The sequence below is a fragment of the Cricetulus griseus genome, chromosome 6 (genome assembly GCF_003668045.3).
Source record: "Cricetulus griseus strain 17A/GY chromosome 6, alternate assembly CriGri-PICRH-1.0, whole genome shotgun sequence".
Lineage (NCBI taxonomy): Eukaryota > Metazoa > Chordata > Mammalia > Rodentia > Cricetidae > Cricetulus > Cricetulus griseus.
The window spans coordinates 17593981-17617797 of record NC_048599.1 but is presented as its reverse complement, the minus strand read 5'-3'; the positions used below and the strand labels follow the sequence as shown (position 1 = coordinate 17617797).

Below are 23817 nucleotides of genomic sequence, written 5' to 3'. Positions count from 1 at the left end.
TAAGTAAGGCTTTTCCCTATTAAATACCCTTATATTTCTACCTGACTCCGTATTGGTAATTTCTTACTATAATAAGTAGTCAATACAAATCATTACATAATATGTGTGTATATATCTAATGATATATAATGTAATATACATATATATGTATGTGTTAATATGAGTCCCATCATCAGTATGTATAACATTTCTAGAAGAATGTTCATTGTGAATTCCACCCAAGTGGATAGATGCACAACACTGAGTAAACTTGGTCTAGCAAGTCCCGAGAGTGACTGGTCCATGCCTGGTCATTCTGTATCCTCACTGCTCCACTTTGGTATTTGGGACTCCACATTTTTCTTTCTAGTATGCACAATCTGCCTCTGCTTTCACATTCATGTGTCCTTAGCATGTTAGGCCACACCAGTCTCATGTTCTGCCTCCTCTTCACCTACTTTTGTTCTGGTGAAATGCTTCTATTTTGGGGCATATGCTGTCCCCATATCTATGACAGATTCCCCAAATTCCCTTAGTTGTTTTTCAGGTTTCAAGTTGACCCTTTTAGTGACAGATCTCCTTGACTCCTCTAGAGTGAAATACAGGACAAAGATTCTATTCATTTCCCTCCACCCACATTAAAACTCCAACCATGTCCTCATAAGAGAAAAGTAATATAAAGAAACTAGTGTAAATCACTCAGCGTAGCTTGGCTGATTATGGTACCCCAGTCACTATCTTTTGTTGAAACTCAGAATCACTTGACCCAGATTAAGGCAACTGTTGCCTTGCTTCATGGAGCTTCTCCCTCTTAGGATTACAGTGCCACCTAAACTTCCAGTGTGCTCTCTGTCTCTGTCTCTGTTTCCCTCTCCCTTCCTCTCTCTCACTCCATTTCTCCACCTTCCTCTCTCCATCTCCTCTCTATGTAGCTTAAGAGGAACTAATGTGTCTAGTACCTTCCTTCTTGCTGTCAGCCCTAGCTGCGAGACTGGCCAAGGTTTGATAGCACTAAATTGTAATTTCAGGCCATTTGAACTCCTTTCCTATTGGGGATAGATGGAAAAGCGAAAGTCTCCTTGAATCAGCAAGTGGAGCTCAACAAAGAATTAAGGTGCACCTGTGCCTTTCTCAAAGCTCCTGTGATACCCACAGGATAATCAGTTTCACAGTTCTGTAAAACTGATTGGAGTGTGATTGTAAAGCCAGGCAGAACATACTGTTTGCACTTTTAAAAAAAGTCAGATTATAGAGGTATATAGAGTGTATAATGTCTGCTAATCCATAGCAACCCACCAAAGCCAAGAATTCCTCTCCTTCTCTGTTCCCCTGGGTTCCAGCACCAACTCTCTCAAGGCCACAAGATCAGTGTGTGTAGTCAGTAGTCCACTAAGAATTTGGGCACAAATCAGAAAATAGGCTCTGGGCTGCTGCAGAAGGTTGCTTGAGGCAGATGTTGAACTTTAGTATAGGCCTCTGCTATATTCCTGCTTCTGTTTCCCTATCTCACTCTCCCACTTCCTTTGATCACTCACTATTCTAAATCACTCTCTCCCTTCCACAGGATAGAGAGCTGTCTCCAACCAAGGTTTACTTCTTGGCATTCTGATGCAATAGGTACCATTTGATAAGCCAGGAAAAAAAAATCAAGATTGGCTCTGCACTCTGTCAGTACCTGTGGGTGGAGTACTGTGATGCACAGGTATTTGCTGACTTACTTACTAGTTTGCTTACTGGCTCATGCTTAGCTAGCTTTCTTACACAGCTCAGGCCAAGAAAATTGTACAGCCCACAACGCACTGGCCTTCCTACATTACTCAAGACAATCCCTCAAAGATAACATCCACAAAACAGCCTAGTAAAGACAATGGCTCAATAGATGATCCATTTTTACTTTTTCCCCAGGTCATTCTAGGCTTGCCAAGTTAACATTAGCTTACGCTGAATGGTACACTCTTTAATACATGTTTCACAGAGAACAAGATAAGGTAAGGGGTAGGGAAAGAGGAAAAGGAAGGAGTGGAGGGACAGGAAGCAAAAAGAAGTGTGGGAGACAGAATTAAAGGAAGATATGGAGGAGAAGAAGTCAATGACAGAATTAGTTTCCAGCTCTCTGGTGGCATTTTTTCAAACTTGGACATTTGGAAGCTAAGGATCATCCTCTTCTGCCTCCTTCTGTCTTGAATATTCTGAGAACCCCAGGAGTATTTGGACACAAAACTCATGCTTCATTGTGTGGAAGAAAATTCCATTTTCTCAAATTTAATGCATAACAGAGCAAAATTTTTAGAGAAAGGTGGCAGCGAAATGAGGCAGGAAACAAAGCAATTGTGACTTTTGGGTAATATATCCAAGCCATAAAGATTTCATTAGACTCTCTAATACATTGCTAATGAAAAATCAGACCCCTTTCCTATTTTACCTACTTTCTGAACATTAGAATCAACTTGTCTTCCCAAGCTTTGCACTCCATTTACATTAATTAGAAAGTTCCATATTAAGGAAAGCTTTTAATGGGCTGTTATTGTAGATGATTTTACTGGTGAGCCGCATTGTTCTGTTTAATAGCACATAAAATGGCATCTATAGAGGGGGCTTTGATAAAATTGAAGTTTTGATGGACTTTGGGCTGAGCTGGTCATTGTTAATAGACTGGGGTCCAGGGAGATTTGCCAGGACCACTTGTATAGCATCCATATGATTCTGACCCTTTAGTGTCCCAGCTAATACTGGTACTTTAGCAGGAAGATTCAGGAATAAATGTAAGCATATATATTATCCTCTTCTTACTACAATGTTGGATTTCGGATAAGGTCTCACCTAACCATATTGTCAGAACCCACCAAGCATCATGAGGTTAGCTCTAGGAAGAATTCTAAAATGGGAAACTTTTGTTATATAATGTCTGTTACATTCTAGTTATCAAGTTTCTATAGATTTGATGGGGGACTTGGGTGGAATGCATAAGCAAGTAGACAGGACAACAAAGATGAAAGATTTATCTATTTGAATTTGACATAGGACACAGTCAAAATCAGGTGGTTGCTTTGCAGTACCGCATGCTTCATCACTATGGGAATTCAAACTGAATCTGGACTCATTCATCAGATACTTATGGAACATGGGATGGCAAGGGTCAGTGGTAATAGCTGGGAAGACAAGATTAATAAGCTATAGTACTTGTTTCTTAGCAATTCACATTCCTGTGGAGCAGACAGACTCATAAACAAATATTTATGCCAATGATATGTCACACAAACTAATAGAAATGTGTACAAAGGTGTCAGAACAAAGAGGTAATGAGAAGAGGGAAGGAGGCATAAGGGAGGTCAGGCTATGCTCTGGCAAGCAGCCAGTCCTTCAGGATGAATCAGTGGGATGCTCAGGGGTAGACAAGGTGAGATGGTGTTTCTGACTCAGGAAGCTTCTAAAAGAGTATGATGGATATTTGCATTATCTTTCCCATTAATCCATTGATGGGCATTGGGTCACTTCATGCCTTGACTAGTAGTACAGATAGCACTTCAATTAAGATGAGACTAAATACCTTCTCCTTAAGATACTGATATCAATTTTATACAAATATGAATCAGAGAAATGGCATTACCAGAGCATATGTCTAATTCTTTTGGTAAATTCCACACTGCTATCGAGTTTCTGCAGCATTTTAGATTTTCTTAGGCAGTATACAGAGTTCTGGTCTCCCCCCCATTCTTGCCAACACTTGCTGTCTTTGGGGGTAGCTTGTTTATTTGGATGATTTCCTTCCTATCGGGTTTAGTTTCAATGCTCATTTCCCTCAGGATCAGTGAGTCCATCATTTCCTGCACCTCTGGGTCACTAGTTTGTCTCTTTGAAGAAATATCTATTTAAACTCTTTGCTCATGTTCAACAGGTTTTTGGTTTTGAGTTGTATAAATCCCTTCTATATTTTGAATATGAACACCTTATCAGATCCATGGTTTGCAAATACGTTTTTTTCTTATTCTTTGTGTGGGCTCCTCATTCTGATGGCTGGCTGTTTCCTTTGTTGAAAAAAAAAGCTCTTTAGTTGGTCATAGTTCTGTTCTTCTAATGCCACTTTAGTAATTTGTGGGCTTTTTAAAAAATCACATCCAAGAAGCTCCTGCTATGGACCTTTTCCTCTATACATCACTCTAATTTCATAGCTTCAGGTGTGATGACTATTTAGTCTGTATTATTACACTTAAATCTTTAATCCATATTATTTGCCATTAAAATGAGAAAGCCCTGCCATTTATGACAGCATACATGAACTCAGAGACCATTATGGTAGGTAAAATAATCCAGCCACATAATGACACATGCATTTATATGAAGCATCTAAAATAGTAAAAGTAAAAGATGCAGAGACAGAATGATGATTGCCAAGGGCTGGGAGAAAGAATGAAAATGAAAAGGCAATTTTCGACTAGTTTATTGTTTAATGTTTCTGTGCTATAGGATAGTAAGTCTTAGAATCAGTGCAACATTGTGCCTTTAGTTTATAGTGCAGCATTGTATACTTAAAACATGTTAAAGAGGTAGATAGTAGAGTAAATGTTCTTATTTTAACATAAGTAAAATAAACAGCTACTTTCATTCCTAAAATAAGCAAACAAAACTCACAAGTCTACTTTGTGCCACACATATAAGGCAGAAAGTTGTTATTTTACACATGTTCATGCTCATACATGGTAGGTGAAATAACCCTGCCACATAAGGACACATCCATGATTCCATTTATATGAAGCATCTAAAGTAGCAAAACAAAAAGATACAGCGACTAGAAGGATATTTGCCAAGGGCCAGGAGGAAGGCTAGGAGGGACATATGCAGATGAAAAGACACAATGTCGTGGCATAGCGTGGACAGAGATGAAAATAGAGTACTCTTTCAGAGATTAAACATGGCTAGAACACAAGAGCAATGAGACTGGGGAGAAAAATGGACTCTTCCTTTGGAGCTGGGATGTTGCTATGCTATGAGACTTTGGGAGTAATAAAAGATATTACTTAGAGAGTGACACAGTTAGAATTTTGTCTCTGGCCATAATTACTTAATTGGAAAATTACTGTAAAAGTCCAAAAAGAAATTATAGGAGTCTAACTAAAACAGGGAGGTAAAAATTGAGGAACTCTGAAACTCCCCTGGATGTAGAAGATGATGAACGCTTCGAAATGAGGAGGCTGCTGGGAGGAGTCAAACTGGACAATTTACATGGAAGAGGGACCGGTCATGCTTGCTTGGACTTTCATAATACCCAACATTGCTGTTACCTTATACATCTTCCTAACACCACTTTAAGGGAAAAATTTTCATGTCCATTACAAATGAGAAAATTGATGCTGGTTTGTATGTCCAAGCCCAGAGTGTGAATGCTAACTTTGACTTAGCATTGTTTGTATTACATACTAGGTCCTTCAAGGTTTTTGGTTTGTTTGTTTTCACTCAAGAACTTAGGATTTTGAGCACACAAGCTAATTCTTGTGTGTTCAGAATTTGAAGTAAGGCAACTCTTGGTGCAAATTATTTGACACTACCCCCAGCCTACTTACAAACTCTTAACCCATTAAACATAACCACATAGAGTCTAAGCAGTACCTATAAATATCTTTCTAATAAAAGTGAGGTCATTTATTTCTGGGTGATTTACCCTGCTCAAGGCAGTGACATAAACCAGCAGGCTGAAGGCCAAACAACTTTAACCAGCCCAGAGATTCAATAAGTTAAAATACGTTTGGGAAGACAGCTCCAGGCTAGGTCTGTCTTTTCTTTGCTGACTTTGGGAAGACACTTTATTCAGGACAAGCAGACTAGCTCCAGTGGATGAATGTCTGCTTAAAGGGTCACTGACATGGCATCCAGGTAAGAGAGTTTGACATGAAATTATACTTTTGGTAATTTTTGGTGTAGCTTTATTATTTTGGAAGTTTATCATTTAGAATTAAATGTCAACAAAACTCTTACCAGCCCATTGTTTCCTCTTCTTGAAATGCCCCCAACACTGTTTATCTGGGAACGTTTTAGATAGCATGTATTCTTTACTGGGAGATACTATGCCTGCAAGGAACACGTGGAACTTTTAGAAATCTCTGCAGATACTTTTGCTTGTCACAGTTGGAGGGGGATATCTAGTAGGAGGAATTCAGGGAAGCTGCCAATAGCAGACAAGGAATGTAGAGCAAGTAACCCCACTTCAAAAGGTACACAGTCCAAATGTTAATAGTGCCATGGTAAAGAGGGCTCCCCATTGATTCTCAAACTAAATGGGACCCCTCATGTTGATGGTTTCTTTGAAAGTTTAATTCCAAACTCAAAGCACCCATCATCATTTTGTAAGAATCTATTTGTGTGATTATTTGCAGTTAGATTTTCTTGTGAGACCTTCTTTAGACTGCCAACACCCCCAAAAATAATGATATGGAGACTTATTATTAATTATGTAAGCCTGGTCTTAGCTTAGGCTTGTTCCCACTAGCTCTTATAACTGAAATCAATCCATTTCTGTTAATCCATGTTCTGTCACATGACTCTTAACCATTCGTCCATTCTGTGTGTCTGACTTTCTCAGTGTATCACTGGCATCTCCTGCCACACTAGATTGTAACCCTCTGTCTTTCTCTACCCAGAAATCCAGCCTAATATTTCCTGCCTAGAGATTGGCCATTCAGCTTTTCATTAAATCAGTCACAGTGGCACATCTTCCCACAGTGTAAAAAAATTTCCCACAAGAATTGTTCATTGTTAAGGGCTTAAATATGTCTTTCAAAAAGTCTATGTTAGGTTTAGAAACAATACATATTGTTCCTCTATTGGGAAGTTAAGACCCACAAGGAGGCATTGAAGTCATGGTGGTTCCCCCTTAACATAAAGTACAATGCCAAAGTTTTCTTAAAGGGCTAGAAACTGGGAGCTAAATCTTTCCTCTTTATCCCTATTTCTCTGCCACTCTGTCATGGGATGGCATAGCAAGAAAGTTCCTACTAGATGCCAACCTCCCAATATTGGATTTCCCAGCTACCTGAAGGGTTAAGTCAAAATATTTCTATTAACCACACACTTCCAACTATGTGCTATTGTACTGTAGCAACATAAAATGAACGGACTCACTGAATAGCTTTACATTACTGTCCCTCCCAGAGGGTGAATGCAGCATTCATTTCCCTTTTCAGTGAGCTGTCAGCAGCTGCTATAGTACCTGCACATAGTAGGAAATTAACAAAGAACTGCCAAATGAATAAACAGACAATGAAAGAAGGAATTCCATTTATGATTATTTATCTATATTACCAATTTAGTGTGAAAATGATTTAAGATATAAATTTAGGGCCAGGGAGATGACCTAGCTGGTAAAGTGGCCAGTCACACCAACAGAATGACTTGAGTTCAATCCCTAGAACCCAAGTGTTACAAAAAATAAATTTGGGGATGGGAGGCTAGAGAGATGGCTAGATGGTTAAGATCACTTACTGCTCCTGCAGAGGACCTGTGTTATTCCTAGAATCTACACTAGTAACTCCAGTTCCAAGGGATCTGACACCTTGCATCTGCAGGCACTTACACTATTATGGACATTAACTCACATAGGTCCATATACATAAACATAAGTAAAATTAAACAAATCTGTTTTCCCTTGCTAAAAAGGTTGGGCATGGTGTTGTACACTTCTCATTCTTGAGCTGCAGAGGTAGTGCCATGTGGATCCCAGGGACTTGCTGACCAAATGACGCAATTGAATTGAATTGGCAAGTTCAGGTGACTCAAATCTGATACTCACCTCTTAGACTAGGTCATAAAACACACTGACATTTTTTTCTCTTGAATCAATCACTCTAGGGGAAACCCTATGCTGTATTATAGGACTTGAGTCCTGCCACTAAAAGCTGTGTGAAGGTACCCTAATGGAAACCAATACACCAGCCCAGTTCAGCTTTTAAATGGAGTTAGACTCCAGAGAACTTGAACTAGTGCTACCAGCCCTGTTCCTTGGACTCCTCAGCTGTATAAAATATTTATAATAACACATATTTGTTATTTTATGTTGGAGAAAACATTATCTGAAGGGCAATATATGTCTGAAGTATTCACCAGACTGAAGGAAAGTGGGCTTTTAGAGCTAGGCCTAAATGGAATGATGCAAACTATAAAAGTTTGAAAACTTGTTTATTTATGGTTACTCTTATAATATAGGGTACCCTGAGCTAGGTCATATCTCTTTGCGTTGCTTCTAAGAATCAGACTCATTTGTTTTAAGAGCTACAACTGGGCAAGCTGAATAATTGTACTGGGGCAACTGTGGAGAAAGGAAGAGGGATTTGCAATTCCTTTGAGGGGAGAGGAGGAACGGAAGTGCCCCTGGATTCTAAGGATTAGGAAGCATTTACTCTCTTAATTGAAAATTCTTAAGAGTTCATGCCAGTACCTCCCAGGGAAGTAGATTTTATAAACATATAGAAAGAAGAAAATATATAGCTTGAAGTTTTCAACATAGGTATTAGAGCTTGAAGGCTGGAAGATGATTTGGAGTTAGAGGGGAAAAAATTCAAGTTCCTTGCATCACCATTTTAGTCTCTCAGGAAGCAAAACCCAAGACCTGTTCCTGATGCTGCCCTTGGAGGGTTGGGGGCAGGCAAAATCAGAGGAGTTTCTAGCATGCCATCTCAGAGGGACGGACCACAGACAAAAGGACTTTCTTGGACTTCAGGGAGCAAGTATGTCAAGGAGGGCTTCTTTGATGTTCCCGAGGAAAGAGGGGAGGTTTGGAAGTGTTGCCAAACCATGCTAGAGGAGGGAGAGATTTTTGTTACATTCTGCAAAGTAGAAGAAATCTTAGAGATACTGCCCTGGGTCTCATCAAGCAAGTCATACACCTGAAGGCAGTGTTAAGTGCTCTGTCCACTGTGAAATGCCATTGCATTTTGTTTCCTTTAAAATGCTGGGGAGATGGCCTAGTGGATGGAGCACTGATCCATGTAAGTGAAGGGAACTGAGCTGGAAGCTCCAGAATCCAGTGAAAAAAGCCACCCAGGTGTAACAGGTGCCTTTCATCCTAGCACTTGTGAAGACAGGAGATTCCTGGGAAAGATGGACAGCTAGACCATCCAGATGCAGTAAGAGGCCAGCTTCAGTAAGTATGGTGTGATCTGCCACATGCCCCGCCCCTGTTCCTGATAGCTCTCCAGTCTGCTATCTGAAGTTGTATCTGATGTACCCTTTCCACTTCAGGGTTAATGTGCTCCCAGTAGGCTCTGCATTTCCCTTCCTCGATTGCTTCCATTTCAGCTCATTCTAATGGAGGCAATCGTTCTGAAACTCACTGAGTTTGCAGACAAATGTTTCTTTCCCTACTTCCGCTTGAACTTTGAATGAAATGCCTTTGCTCCTTTTCTTTTTCTGTTCTGTGAGTCAACTATGGAGCTGTAAGGTAAGATGGCTGCTAGCATGTAACAAGAAAAAGGGAAAGAAGGAAAATGATAGGTTTTGATAAGAAGATAGAATTTGACATTTTCTTCTACTGGAGTTTACTAATCTTTCTTTTGATAGTTTCTCAAAGAAATGGACTTCATTTTCCTTACCCCAAAATACATATTTAACTTTTCTTTAAGAAGAAAATGTCTGCCATTTGGCAGTGACCAGCATTTCACTTGGCCTAACACAGGAAAAAGTGAGGGGCCACATAAACAAATAGTACCCCATTGGGTTTTTATAAAAGATTACAATATGACCATAGACTCATAGTTCTGTCTAGATCTCCAGAGATCAAGGGCATCACAACATAGATGGTGAAAGCCTGAATGCGCCCTCCGAACAAAGAGGAGGTACAGTGACGAACTCAAGTGAGATGGTGTATAGACAGAATGTGATGGAAAGTGACATAGATAGAATAGTGGAGAAAACATGGCCTTCTTCACCCAGAAAAACAAAAAACAATTCTTTCCTCAATGTGGTATTTCATGGCTAAGGTATCGCTAACAAAAGACAGACCAGGTAAAGGAAGGCACACACATCTATTTAAGTTTTGTGTGTGTGGCAAAGGAATCTTCAGAAATGAAGATGCAAAGATGTGGAAACCTGTATAAGCTATGCTTATATTTGATGAGGAATGGACAGTTGTGAAGAGATATGATTGGACAAGGGCATGGCGCATGATAGTTATCTGTGATGTGAAGACGTAGAAAGACCTCTAGATTCTTCTTTGGGTCCATTCTTCAGAGATTAAGGAATTTCTGTCTTCCAGGAAGTGCACTACTTGTGGTGGTTGTAAGACTGGCAGCCAGATAGGCTAGGTGAGTAGGGAAAGTTCTGTACCATGTGATGATTGTATGTGACAAGGAGCCAGTTAGTGGATAGGAGAATAAATTTCTTCAAGACTCCATTGTGTTATCTCTGAAAACATGTTCTACTTCCCTTAATTGCTCTCTCTCATTTCAAGGCTGACCATGTCCCATTCCTAAGATTTGTAGACTCTTCTGGTAAATCTCATCCTGCCATTTCTCGTTGTCATAACACATACTTAGGAGATAACATTCAGAGTGTATGCCATTCCATGGGAGTGGGAGTGAAACACTAACAACTGGAGAAAACTTCATCTGGAAGGGACCCCATCTATAGATACAGAGGAATGTGTACAAACAGACTAAAACCTCTGACTGCTTCCTTGGCTCAGCTGCTTCTTAGGCTCTGGCCTGCCTGGTGTTATAGGTTATATTTCTTCCACTACTTCACACTCACTCTGGAACAGCAACTCAATGTTCACATTTACAGGCAAATCTCAAGCATTTTTCAACTTAAAATGCTGTATGTATGTACATGTGTGCATTTAAAAATATTTAACATGTTCAAAACTATGACTTTTTTTAGCTTTTTTCTTTCTTTTTGGAAGAGAGGATTTGGCCACTAAACGTTTCTGAATGCTGTCTCTAACTCCATTTCTCCCATAAGCCATGTGGTTCTTATTGTATAACTTTTGCATTGCATGGTGGTTTTGAAGAACATACCAAGTCGAATGTTATCCCGACTGATTTGATTCCCAAGTGTTCGATAATCAAAAATGATACAGATCAATCGAACCCCAACTGAAGACTTGAGCTATGCCTACAACCCATCCATAAGGTAGGATTTTACCCAAATTTATGAGAAGCAGAGTAAAAATGTTAAATTCTAAGACAACATTATAATCTCTAAAAATTATATTAAACAAAATTAAAATGAGGACAGAAGAAATGAGTAAGAGGCAGGCAATAAATTTGATAATCTACCTTCAAAGTCTACACAAATGTGTGTCTCATTGACAGATCCTCATTTATCTTTCTTGTTTACCTATTTTCTCTTCTGGAAATAAAACTTACACAGGTGAACACTTCTCCTTCTCTATATGGCCAGGCACACAGCAATGGAACCTCATACTCATCTATACAGGATAAGCAATGAAGCACCTCAGCTAACCTCTACATTACTGTCTCATCGGTGATTGGTTTATATGTGGCCATGTGACAAAATTCCAGCCACTAAGATACAAGGAAAAATTGCTTTCATGGCTCGAGCTTGTAAGTAATCTCAGCACTTGGAAAGTAGAGACAGGAAGATTAGAAGTACAAAGCTACCCTGGGCCACAGGGGAGTCTGCCTCAAACAAAACAAAATCAAACTACAACAAAAACAACAGATGAATAAATGAAAACACCCCAAAACAGAAAGCCTCCATAGAGACAGTTACCATGCCTTCCCCTAACTGCCTGTTTAGTTTTCTATAGCTCTACCTTTACCTAATTTAACTAGTAATTATTCATCTTGCTCTTGAGACCAGGATTTTCCCTTTTAAATAGTTAATTAATTTTGGGTTTTGAGACAGGGACTCACTCTGTAGCTCAGACCATCCTAGAACTCACATATAGCCCAGTTTAGCCTCAAACTCATGTTAAACCTCCTGCCACAGATGCTCTCAAGTGCTCCTATTACAGTATAGGTTTAAAGTGAAGTTGGGCACTAGGGAAATGTCCAGAGATCTACAGGGATGATACCAACTAGCCATCTGGGTAGCAGTGTAGAGGCTACCTTGGATGCCCTCCCCTGATGACGAAATTGATGACTAATTTGTATACCATCCTGGAGCCTTCATCCAGCAGCTGATGGGGGTAGAGGCAGATACCCACAGCTAAAATCTGAACAGAATTGGAATCCAGTTGCAGAGAGGGAGGGGTGATGAGCAAAGGGGTCAGGACCTCGATGGTGAGACCCACAGAAAAAGCTGACCTGAACAAGAGGGAGCTCTTGACTGATCACTGGGAAACCAGTGCAGAACTGATCCAGACCTCATAAATGTGGGTGTTAGTGAGGAGGCCTTGGAAATTTATGGGGCCTCTTGTGGTGGATCAGCACTTATCCCTAGCATAGGAATGGATTTGGGATCCCATTTCACATGGAGGGATGCTCCCTCGGCCTAGACACACTGGGGAGGGTCTAGGCCCTATCCCAAAGGATGACATACTCTGGGGACCCCCATGGGGGGCCTCACTCTTCCTGGGGAGCAGAAATGGTATTGGATGGGTGTAGTGTTGGTGTGGGACAGGGGAGGAGGGGAGGGGGAGAGAATGTGGATTGACATGTTTGTTTCTAATTTAAATAAAAAAATTGAAAAACAACAAGCATGAATCACCATGCAATCCATGATAATACTTTAAAAATGAGGTTGGTAAGATGGTTCAGTGGGTAAAGATACCTTCCACTAGGCTCAGAGACTCTTTTATGTTGTCATTTGAGCGCTACTAATGTACCCACCATGCCTTGCATGCCTCCATACATATACACAAATGAAACGTGATCATGGACCTAGATTTCTCTGCTGCCAAGCCCTGTGTTCCTTTAAGCAAGTTGCCCTCGTTGTGAGACAGGTGCCACACTCTCCCACACCACATTGGAATCCGATGATATCCCCCCTTAAGATCTTCTTTTGCAGGCAAGCAAATGTTTCCAAAGGCCAAAGCAAAATTTCCTCCATATCTCATTGGCCTCCATGGACTAATACGCACATACCCACACTGACACACTCACATAAATTACATAAATCTTTTTAAAATGCAACTATAATATGGCCTGGTTTTGTAATGCAAGCACATGTAAAGGACAGTATTTATTGGAACACTTAGTTTGTATCAGTTATATTGTTGAACATTTCTTAAATCATCAAAATCACAATCTAAGGAAATAGATACTAGCTCCTCATGTAAGGAAAATAAGGCTTGAAAAATGTAGGTAATATACTTTGTGCCCAATAGCAAGAAAAGAATTGAGGTGGTAAGTGACCCACTTTTATCTAGTTTGAATATCAGTGTTCTGTGATATCCTGCCACAGTGTGTGTGTGTGTGTGTGTTCCATAACAAATTGCTTAAAAATTAAGTAAATATACATAAGGGCTATTCCTTAATAAAACACTAGATAAACAAATAGCCAACAGACATGCAAAACTCTCATTAAACTCATGGTTAATAAAAATGAAGCAAAATTAAAATGTTTTGTTTACTTTATTCTAATGCAAAACCCTTAAGCAGCAGTATCTATAATATATTACTAAAGATTATCATTTATTGTACAAAGATTTATGTTCATCACAGTACTACATATAATAGCCCAAATGATCTAGTAACAGGCACTGGTTAAATAAATTACATATAATACAATGATGGAGTATTATGTAGTCATTAAAATGATATAAAAGATTATTTACAAGACATGAAAGTGATGAGTATATTATTACAAGGAAAATACAGGTTTTCACATAGCATGTACAATGGAATTCCAATAGTATGTCTACAAGAACAAAGCCTCTTTGCATATGTCTTGATTTGAATATTAAAATTCTGGAAGAAAGTCAACTTTAATAATAATAATTATCCCTGCACAGAAAGATCGTGGGTGATAATTTTCCATTTATGTATTTTAAAACCAAATCAGATTATCAATCAGTTCTCTAATATTTAGTGGCTTTAAACCATAGTGATTTATCATTCTGTAAACCAACTGTATGGGCTATTGTGCTAGAATTTCTTGGGATTACTCAGACAGCTGTCACTTGAAGGCTAGCCTGAGGCTGTAAGTTCTGAGACAGCCTTACTCCTACCTGAAAGTAGACAGTGACTGTTGCTTAGGAAGCTTTGACAAGCCCTACACACTAGAAAAAAACAGACTCAGTTTCTCTCCAAAATGACTCAGGCATCAAAACAGACACCCGTGCTAACAGGGTGTGCAAAACAGACCTAGTGCTAGGGCTAGAAAGTATGAAGTGACAAACTAATGAGGGGCCCAACTGGAAACCCTGAGAAGGGCGCTCACCTCTGTGGGCCAGGACCCAGAGATGGAATACCCCAGAAACCTGTTGTAGAACCAAAATTAATGGCGAAAAAGGTCAATAAAATGAATCCTAATGATATTCTCCTATTCTCAAAGATTGGTCTCTCGCCCAATTGTCATCAGAGAGGCTTCACCCAGCAACTAATGGGAACAGATACAGAGACCCATAGGCAAGCAGTAGGCAGAGCTCAGAGAATCCTATGGAAGAAGGAAAGGAAGGGCCAAGAGCCAAAGTGATCAAGGACACCACCAGAAAACCCACAGAACCAACTAACCTGGACTCACAGATACTTAACCGACAACCAGAGAACCTGCATGGGACTGATCTAGGCACTCTGCATATATGTTACTGTTGTGTAGTGTGGTATTCTTGTAAGACTCCTAACTAACAGTGAGAGCAGGGACTGTCTCTGACTCTGATGCCTGCTTTTGGAATACTTTCCTCCTACCAGATTACCTTATCCAGCCTTAATAGAAGAGGAGGAGCCTGGTCTCACTCTAACTTCATATACCTTGGCTGGCTGATATCCATAGGATGCCTATCTGTATCTGAAGAGGAAACAGTGGAGAAGGGGACAGTATAATGGAGATGGGGGGATTAAGGGGTAGGGAGGGGAGGGAAGGGAAACCTTGGTTGGAAGTTAAAAAAAAAAAAAAGGCCTGGCTTCTAGGCCATTTCTATCCTGTTCTGTCAAAGGAAAACCTAAGACAGTACAGACTTAAGGGCAGGAGAAACTCTTTCTCTCTATGGAAGAGTGATAATAGGACATGAGAACCATTATTTTAATGCTGTGGGTAAGCTAGTAATCTGATAACAATAACTACAGTAAATTATTAACTACTTTAACCTCACTGTAGAAGGCCTTCTCAGGATCTCCGTTGAACTTAAATTAGGTCCCTCTTTAGATCTGTCTGGAATTTTCTGGGGACTGCCTACTTGGCTCTATTAGGTCTTTGTTATGTACAGTGGTTCATTACTGTATTATTCTAGTTTATTATAAAAATCAGGATCGTCATCCCAGTGACATAATAGGTAGTCTGTTAGTATCTGGGGAGGCATTCCTTCAGTAGGATGGAGTGTCTTATATGTAGATTACCTTGGAGACACATGCCTTAGTCCAAATGTAATAAGAACAAGGAAGATACAGAGCTATTTTAGTTATTTTTAAATGAATCCCATGATGTTGATAATGGAGCTGGTAACCATGGCAGCGTTGATCTCCGTGTTTGGGTTGTCAGCTTTCTCCCTTGGTGGAGATGGAAGAGTCTGTTCCTGAGAGCATCAGCAGTGCTAGTCTAGACCTCAGCATCTTCCAAATACACTGAGATCAGTTTTTGAGCAGTAAAAACTATGGCACCATGAGAGGTAATTGACTACAGAACTATAGCTTTGATTGGGGAAGTCACCCCCAATTGTTGTGGGAAATTATTTTAAGGTGTGTTACAACTGTTTGTGCTGTAAACATTTGTTTCAACAATGCAAAGATGTGTTGCATTCTTTCATGTTGCATTTGTTTAACTCTTTGCCTGTCTAAAATGCCTAATAAATAGCTGAATGGCCAATAGCAAGTCAGAAGAAAGGACAGGCAGAGCTAGCAGGTAGAGAAAATAAATAGGAGGAGAAATCTGGGAAGAGAAGAAGAAATGAGAAAAGGAGGGAGAAAGACCAAGATAGAACAAGGAGAGAAGGATGCTAGATACCAATCACCCAGCCACTCAGCCAGCCAGGGAGTAAGAGTGAAACTAAGGTATATAGACATACAGAAATATAAAAGCTCAGAGGTAAAGGGTAGATGGGATATTTTAAGTTAAGAAAAGATGGCTAGAAACAAGCCAAGCTAAGGCCAAGCATTTATAAATAAAAATAAATCTCCCTCCTTGTGTGATTTATTTGGGAGCTGGATGTTGCCTCCCATAAAAGATCAAAGAGTAGAAAGAGTAAATAATAAAAAACCAACAACACCACCCAGTGCCAAGGAAGGGAGGAGACAGTGGGAGAGCTACTGAAAAAGTTTAGGTAACAATACACAAATAATATTGGATTCACCAGGGTGGGGGCTTTTTAAGTTCACATAGTTCTGGAGCCCACAAAAGATTCTGATTTTGACATGTCTAGGACTAGACTGATGGGTCCTAATAAACCCTTCCTGGGTAATCCAGACATTCAAACAACTTTTGGAAATTAAGGTCTAAATAGAGGATATCCTGACACTCAAACCAGTTTTGAAGAATATTGGAAAGAGGCTGATTTTTCTCTCATGACCAGATTGTTCCAAGATACTGCTGTGAGCTGGGTAGCATGGGATATATTTACTGACTCATTTTGCACAAGTAGCACAACAATATGAGTTAAATACAATTCTCTGGGTTCTAGTCACCATTAACATCACTTTTTACCCAGGAAAATCTATTGTGTCTTTCGAAATCTGACTTATAAGATGACTCTGGCAATATCACCTTTGGTAAAGTGAGGATGGCCTATAACTGGGTTGCCCTAGCAACAAATAGGATTGAGCATTAACAATTGAATCCAGATGGTCATTACAGACAGACAAGAAAACAGTCTCTGCTCACTTTGGAATGTGCCCACCAACATACAGCAGGGCCTTAAAGCCTGTCATGTTTCTTCTATCTCAAGTCAGAGCCATAGCCATAGCATGTCCAGGGTTGGAGCACATGGCTCTCTTTATTGAAGAGACTACAGAGTACAACAGATCACTGCCACTTAGGTAAAAATATGGAGTTTGATTTAGGGACATCACTCAAACTATAAGGGACTCCTATATGGCTTCCCCTTCCTTAGTAAGGATGGATCCAGACAGGCACAGTTGATTGATTCATTCATTTATTCAAATATTTTTTTGTATCAAAGAGTCCTCTTTTCCTGAGTCTGTGCAAGAATCTAAGGATACAATTATGACTGCTACAATTTCTGCCCTGGAGGTGTTCTGCCAGGAGAGCAGATGGTATTTAAATCCCTGCCGTGTTTGAGAGGGATTTCAGAAAGATATTCACAAGATGTGAAGCCTACATGATGACAGGACTACCTCCTTCAGAGTGAGCCAAAGAGTACATCAAGGGACCAAATATTATTGGATGAGGGATACTGGGCAAGATAGAAAGGGGGTATCCTTACAAAGAAATGGTGTTTGCAAGGACCCAACTGGATGCTTATGGTGTGTTAAGGATATGGCAAGGATGCTGATATGATCTAGGATGGAAATAGAAAAAGGTGCCCTCACGGTCTTACTAAGAGTTGGGGCCAGAGAGAAGGGAATTTTGAGCAGGTAGAGTGATATGATGGAATGCGAATCTAAGGAAGTCAATAACAACTCTACTAGGCTGTTGCTGTAGCTGAGGCAAGGCTTAGTTGGGTTTTGAACAGATGAATCTATAAGTGGTATTTGGTAAGGAGGTGGATGTGGGATGTGAGGAACATGGTGAAGCCAAAGAGGCTCCCTTCCCTCTCCCCACTTTCTTGCTCAGGAGTATAGTATCTACTTTTGACCAGAACAGGAATCTAAGAGCAGAAGTAGTTTAGAAAAGTAGACTGGCTGACTCATGTTTCAACTTAAAATTACTCAAATACGAATGTTAAAATACCAAGTAAAACTAACCTTTATTTAAAAACACTACCAGGCTTGGCATTTTAATTTATCATGAGTTTAATTTCTCAGGAACTTAATGATTTCTTCCTCTGTTCCCTCATTCTGCCCCGCATCACTTCTGAATATCCCCTGATAGATCAATATATAAGAAAGTTCTGCAGAATCAAGCCAATACTTTACATAAACCTTGGCAGGGAAGTAGGGAGCCAGATAAGTGGAGAAAGCAGCAAAAGTGTAATATTTACACAGTAGTATGTAGTTTTTAAATGTTTCTGCCTAATTCCCCTTACTGTAATAGCGATCATGTGAGGGGAATGTGTTATTTCTCAGCTATGCTTTTTAGGTAAGAGAACCACATGCATGTGTGCATACACACAGATAATACCAAGGCAGCCAATGAGAGTTAGTTGAATCAAATACCACACGGGAACTTAGACAAGTCTCACCAAGCCTTAACCATTTTGAGAACAGCAGTACTATACTACCATTGTGAGGCTTTCATGCTATAAGGCACATGCCCAGAACTGCCTTGAAGACAGCAGATTACTGTCACAACTGTCACTGTCATAGCTGGTGAACACATGCCTTGCCTTGGGTCAGCCATTTCCTTTGTCCTGGGAATTTGGAACTGGGGTGATCTCATTCTAAACTGGCAAAGGATGGTTATAAAATCATGGGACATAGAAGGGAACATTATTCCAGGTAATGGACGCATGGGGTAGAAGACAGAGTAAAGAGAACGGAGGACTAAATGAAACAAGAATAAAAAGAAGACAGAGGGACCATGAAGGTGGGGCAGTGAACCAGTGTCTCAGTTCTTCGTGTTAATGCTGGTTTTCCCACAGCCTCCCTGGTTTGATACTGGTGAGGCATCCCTGTGCTTTTGAGCAAAACTTGTCTCTTGATTAAGCCAGGTGGAATGGTTTCTATTGTTTACAACCCTCCATGTCTAGGCTAAAACAGATGAGGGTCTATTTTCAGATAATTGGGCTCAAGAGGCAGGAGACAAGCATGCAACCAACATATTTGTGAGAAACGCAGAGATTTACATGCTCATTTTCAGAAAGATGTCCTATTTGCCTCTGGAAGACAGAGCATTACAAACAGTAAAAGGGAAGCTTGGAGCAAAAACCAAAGACTCCAGTATCAACCCTGTGCAGAGCAGGATCTAGTCTGACCCAATGACCTATATCCAATTATATATGGCATTTAAAACGTGGTAGGGTACAAGCACACAAGAACAAAGGGAACTCACAAATATGGTTTCCAACAATGCAAACACTGTAACGAGATATGTTGTGAGTTATAAGGCATTTAATCTTAGAAACCTAAGTGCTTTCTCATCATCTGTTACCAATGATGCTGGTGCTTTGGCTCAAGAGGGCAGTGTGTGTGTGTGTGTGTGTGTGTGTGTGTGTGTGTGTGTGTGTGTGTGTGTGTTTCTGTTTACTCACACATGTGTGGGTATTAGAAAGATGACTTGATCATCTGAGTCCAAGGAAAATGAAAATACAATGTTTGTCTTATTATTAAGTATACATAATACAGAAATTAGGAAATATATCTAAGAAGAAGTTAAAGTCTTAGTTTGATTACCTAGGGTGGCCATCTGTATATTCTCCTGTGCTAGCCCCTCTTCTCACTTAGTGCTTCCTGTTCATTCGGACACAGTTTCTCTCACCCAGACACAAGATTTTTTCTATTTTCACAATTTTAAGTTGTTATAAAATGGTTGGTTTTGCAAGCAAGTGTGTTTTAAAAATTGAACTTTATAAACTTTTTGGGGTGTCATGGATACACATTTTTCTCAAGAGCTTCATGGACAGGTGGCATATTAAGAACATATGGGTTATAGGCTTCATGGTTTGTAGTTGAAGATTTTGATGACATATGGGTTAAGACCCTTGGCCTCATGGTTAAATTTTAGTGTTAGAGATATAAGTTTCTTTTTATTAAAACTTTAAGACTCTGGGTCTTCAGTTGGCCCCCATCAGTGTGTAAACATAAGCGGTACCTTGGGACTGGAGGGACCAATACTTGCCTAGTGTCCAGGTCTGCATCCAGAGTCCTAGGGCCTAGGTCTGAGATCCTTCTGGTTTTGACCCTACCTCTGCTTTAGCCCCTTCTAGACAGTCACCTGGCTGCCTCTAGTGCCTACAGCAATACTAGATTTTGTACACCCTTTGAATGGGAGCACCACTTCATCACCTGGATAATATATGTAAGAATACAATAGTCAAAGATTACTGAGAATATGAAGAGAATCTGGTAAATACAACCAGGGCATGAGATTTTAATCTTATTAGTAGTTAAAAAATTATGCGTGCTATTTGTAGATGAAATAAAAGCAAACATGTGTATAAATATTGTTGTTTTCAGCATGAAATGCTCCCATGTGCTCATGTGTTGGAACACTTAGTCCCTTGCTGATAGCACTGTCTGGGAAGGCTGTGGACCCTTTGGAAGATGGACCCTTGTTAGAGGAAGTGAGGCACAGAAGGTGTTATCCTTTAGATTTTATAGCCTGTTCCCACTTCCTGTCCATCCTCTGCCTCTAGAGTGTGGAAAGAACGTGAAGAGCCAGTAGGGGTGAAGGTTCTAGTGAGGCACCAGGTTGAATTTTCCATGCTCAATAAGATTTCAGCATCAGTGTTTAACCATCCATTTGTGGAGAGTAACCAGCAGCCTTGGCAATAGCCTGAGTTGTTTGGGGGTTTCCATGGGGCACTTTTAGCCAACAAGTCAACTAGATGTAACCCATTTCTGGCACTTGATATTTCTCTTGGTGATGAAAGATGTCTAGTTGGGGAATTATCTCCCTTGTTATTTGTGACTCCATTTTGATTTTTCCATATATGTATATATTTTATGAAGCTTCTACAGTAGTAGGCTTCCATATGGCCCATCAAATGTAGCTTAGTGTTAATTATCCGTCTCTGTATTCCCTCCCTTTGCTCCCTCTTCCAGAATGTATTGTATGAAAAAAGTTTTCAACAAAAACATAGATAAATAAACTGCAGATTTCTAGTGAAGAAGACCTAGGGGTTGTTTAGAGGGACATAGTTCCCATATATATATATATGTATGTATGTATGTATGTTGTGTGTGTGTGTTCAATGAACATGTACAAATGTTTATTGAGAAATGCAGTGTATTATTTGGTATAATGACAACAAGAAGAAGACAATGAAAGAGGAGGAGAAGGGAGAGGAGGTAAAAGACCACCATGGCTTCCTGTCTACTGTCATGTCTTATCCTCTATGACTGCCTGCATCCCTATGGAACTAAGGTAAAAATATCCTTCCTCTCCTAATTTGCTTTTGTCAGAGTATTTTGTCATAGCAATGAGTAACTAAGACAGAGACCAAAAAATAAAATCAGATATATGAAATAAAGTGTTGTATAGGGGCACAATGATTATATTAACTGAATGTACAATGAACTGAGTATCTTCACATACATGTATGTGTGTGTGTGTGTATGTATGCTTCTCATTTCCTTACTAAGAAAGAAACGGTAATACAATGTTACAAGAATAATTTTACAAGTCACATTTTGAATCCTCCCATGATCATATTGAAAGGCATCATTTTTCATTTTATTTGCTTACTTATTTTTGCATCCATGGGGATTCACTCTTGCTAAATTGGCTTTGCATGCAAACACTGCATTGCACATAAACACATTGAGACTTCATCACATATGTAACCAGTGCTGACCTTGAACTCCTGATTCTCCTGCCTCTACAGCCCAAAAGTTAAGACTATAGGTATGTGCCATTAAACCTGGCTCAAATTTTCCTTAACAAATATAAAGGTGTCTTTTTCCTATGTCTGCATTTGATGACATGAGATTTCTCAAGATCTCAGCTCCATAAGTAAGTGAGATTATCTGTCTCGGGTATTTCAGATGACTGCAGTTAGGACACTGCAGTTACCAACTATGGTGATATGCATTTAAACATCTTTCTTTCTGGCCTCTCCTTATGAGTGTGGCTTGTCTGCTGTAACTGTACCTGTCATTGGTAAGACAGACCAGTAATGTTTCTCTTGTGTCTGTTTATGACATCAGAGCCCACCCTGCATTTATTGTCTTTGCTTAGATCTCAGAGACTTGCTGCCTAGAAAGACATCTTCAATTTTTGCACTTGAAGACACTTTATTTAAATACACAGACCCTAGACCATGCAGAAGAAGCAGGTAGAAATGGTGAACTATCTAAAAAGGAATGTAGAAAACGACGAGAGACATTTTCCTGGGCAAAGACCTACAAACAGTAATAGATAAATCCAGAGCAATGTGATCCAAGCATCTCGACTTTACATATTGAGGTAAAATAAGAAAATAAATAAAATCTGGAGGCTACACAAACTTAAAATAAAATAATGACACAGAAACAATATAGAGGCAAATAAAACATAAAGCTGGCCTTTGAGGAAAAAACACACCTTTGCTGAAACAAACAAAGACAAGGAGTGTAATATAAAATATTAAAAAGAAAAGGACAATGTAACCACAAGTAGGAAAGAGATTAAATGCATTTATAATTTTAAAGAGATTTTTATGTATGACATCACAGCAACAGATTTGGAAATTAGAGTGTAATGTTTTCCCTAAGATAAAAAAGAAATAAATAAAATTCAACCAAGAAGATGAAAACCATAGAATGGTTTATTGAAATAACTTTTATAAAAGTCCCATCAAATATATCTCCTGTTTTTCTAACTGAGTGGAAATGTATCATTTAAAAAAAGTAACTCTAATTATTGGTAGGTGGAAATGTGTAAATCCTCTCAGACCATTTAAAATAGCTTCTTCATTCATTTATGCATCTAAGATGATATTAATGCCAAGATACGACACAAACAAAACAAAAAAATCAGATGAGAGATCAATTCTGTTTATGAAACAGATGGAAAATATTAAACAAACAGCCTCAATCAGTACATCACAGGGATAAACCATGACTAAGTGAGAATAGCTCCAGGAATCATTCACAATCAGCAAATATATTAAGGCACTTATATTACAACCAGAGAATAATAAGCAAAGCCATATAGTTGAACCAGTGGATACTGGAATGACATGCCACTGAGCTACTCTCTTCCCTCGTTCTGGTAACTGATGCCAAAGATTTTACCTTGGGATGTACCTGTCCCTCTCCTCTTAGCAAATGTAGACAAGAAGGCACTCTACCCAACTTAGGGTAGGGCTTGTGATCTACACAGGAGCCAACCAACATGTGATATTCCCTGTGGTTACAAGGCATTTTGTATTCAGAGATGAGCCCAGGTCAGTGTTAGGGTGACTGAAACGCAATGGCATTTTCAGGAATCATAAGAACACCTTTATCTTTCTCTACCACTAGATTTGAAATGACTTGCATGGGTTTTAGAACTGCTGCAGCCCCTCAGGTGGCTGCAGTGACAGTCTATAAGAGTTATCAGATCCTGGTGACATAGCTTGAGACCTTCTATCAAGTTGGCCTTCAGCCAATACGTTCCACATAAAAGCCTAAGCCAATTTGAGTTAAGATGCCTTGGTTATTTGTCAAAGAAGGCTCCTTTGATTTATTTGCCAAGATATACTTGATAAAATCCAGTAAACACACTTAATGAAAACTTTAACTAAAATAGAAATTGATGGGTGCTGAGGATATAAAAATCTCCAGTAAATGTCATGTTAAGGTGTAAAATATTGAAGCTATCTGTTTTAAGATCATGCATAAGACAGGCATGAGTGGCCATCATTTCTACTTCTATTTGGTGTCTTTAAACTCACACTTTAAGCAATAAGTAAAATACTCAGGAAAATACAAAAATAGAATAGACGTATGTGAGTGTATTGGCAAATGGTGTGATTATAAACTTAGAATGTTTGGG

At 39.4% G+C, this 23817-nt stretch overlaps 1 protein-coding gene across 1 annotated transcript in view; it reads right to left on the bottom strand.

Annotated features, from left to right (window-relative positions):
- Nucleotides 1–23817, bottom strand: part of Ptprt (protein tyrosine phosphatase receptor type T) — a 783865-nt gene that overhangs the window by 293708 nt on the left and 466340 nt on the right. The window lies entirely within an intron of this gene.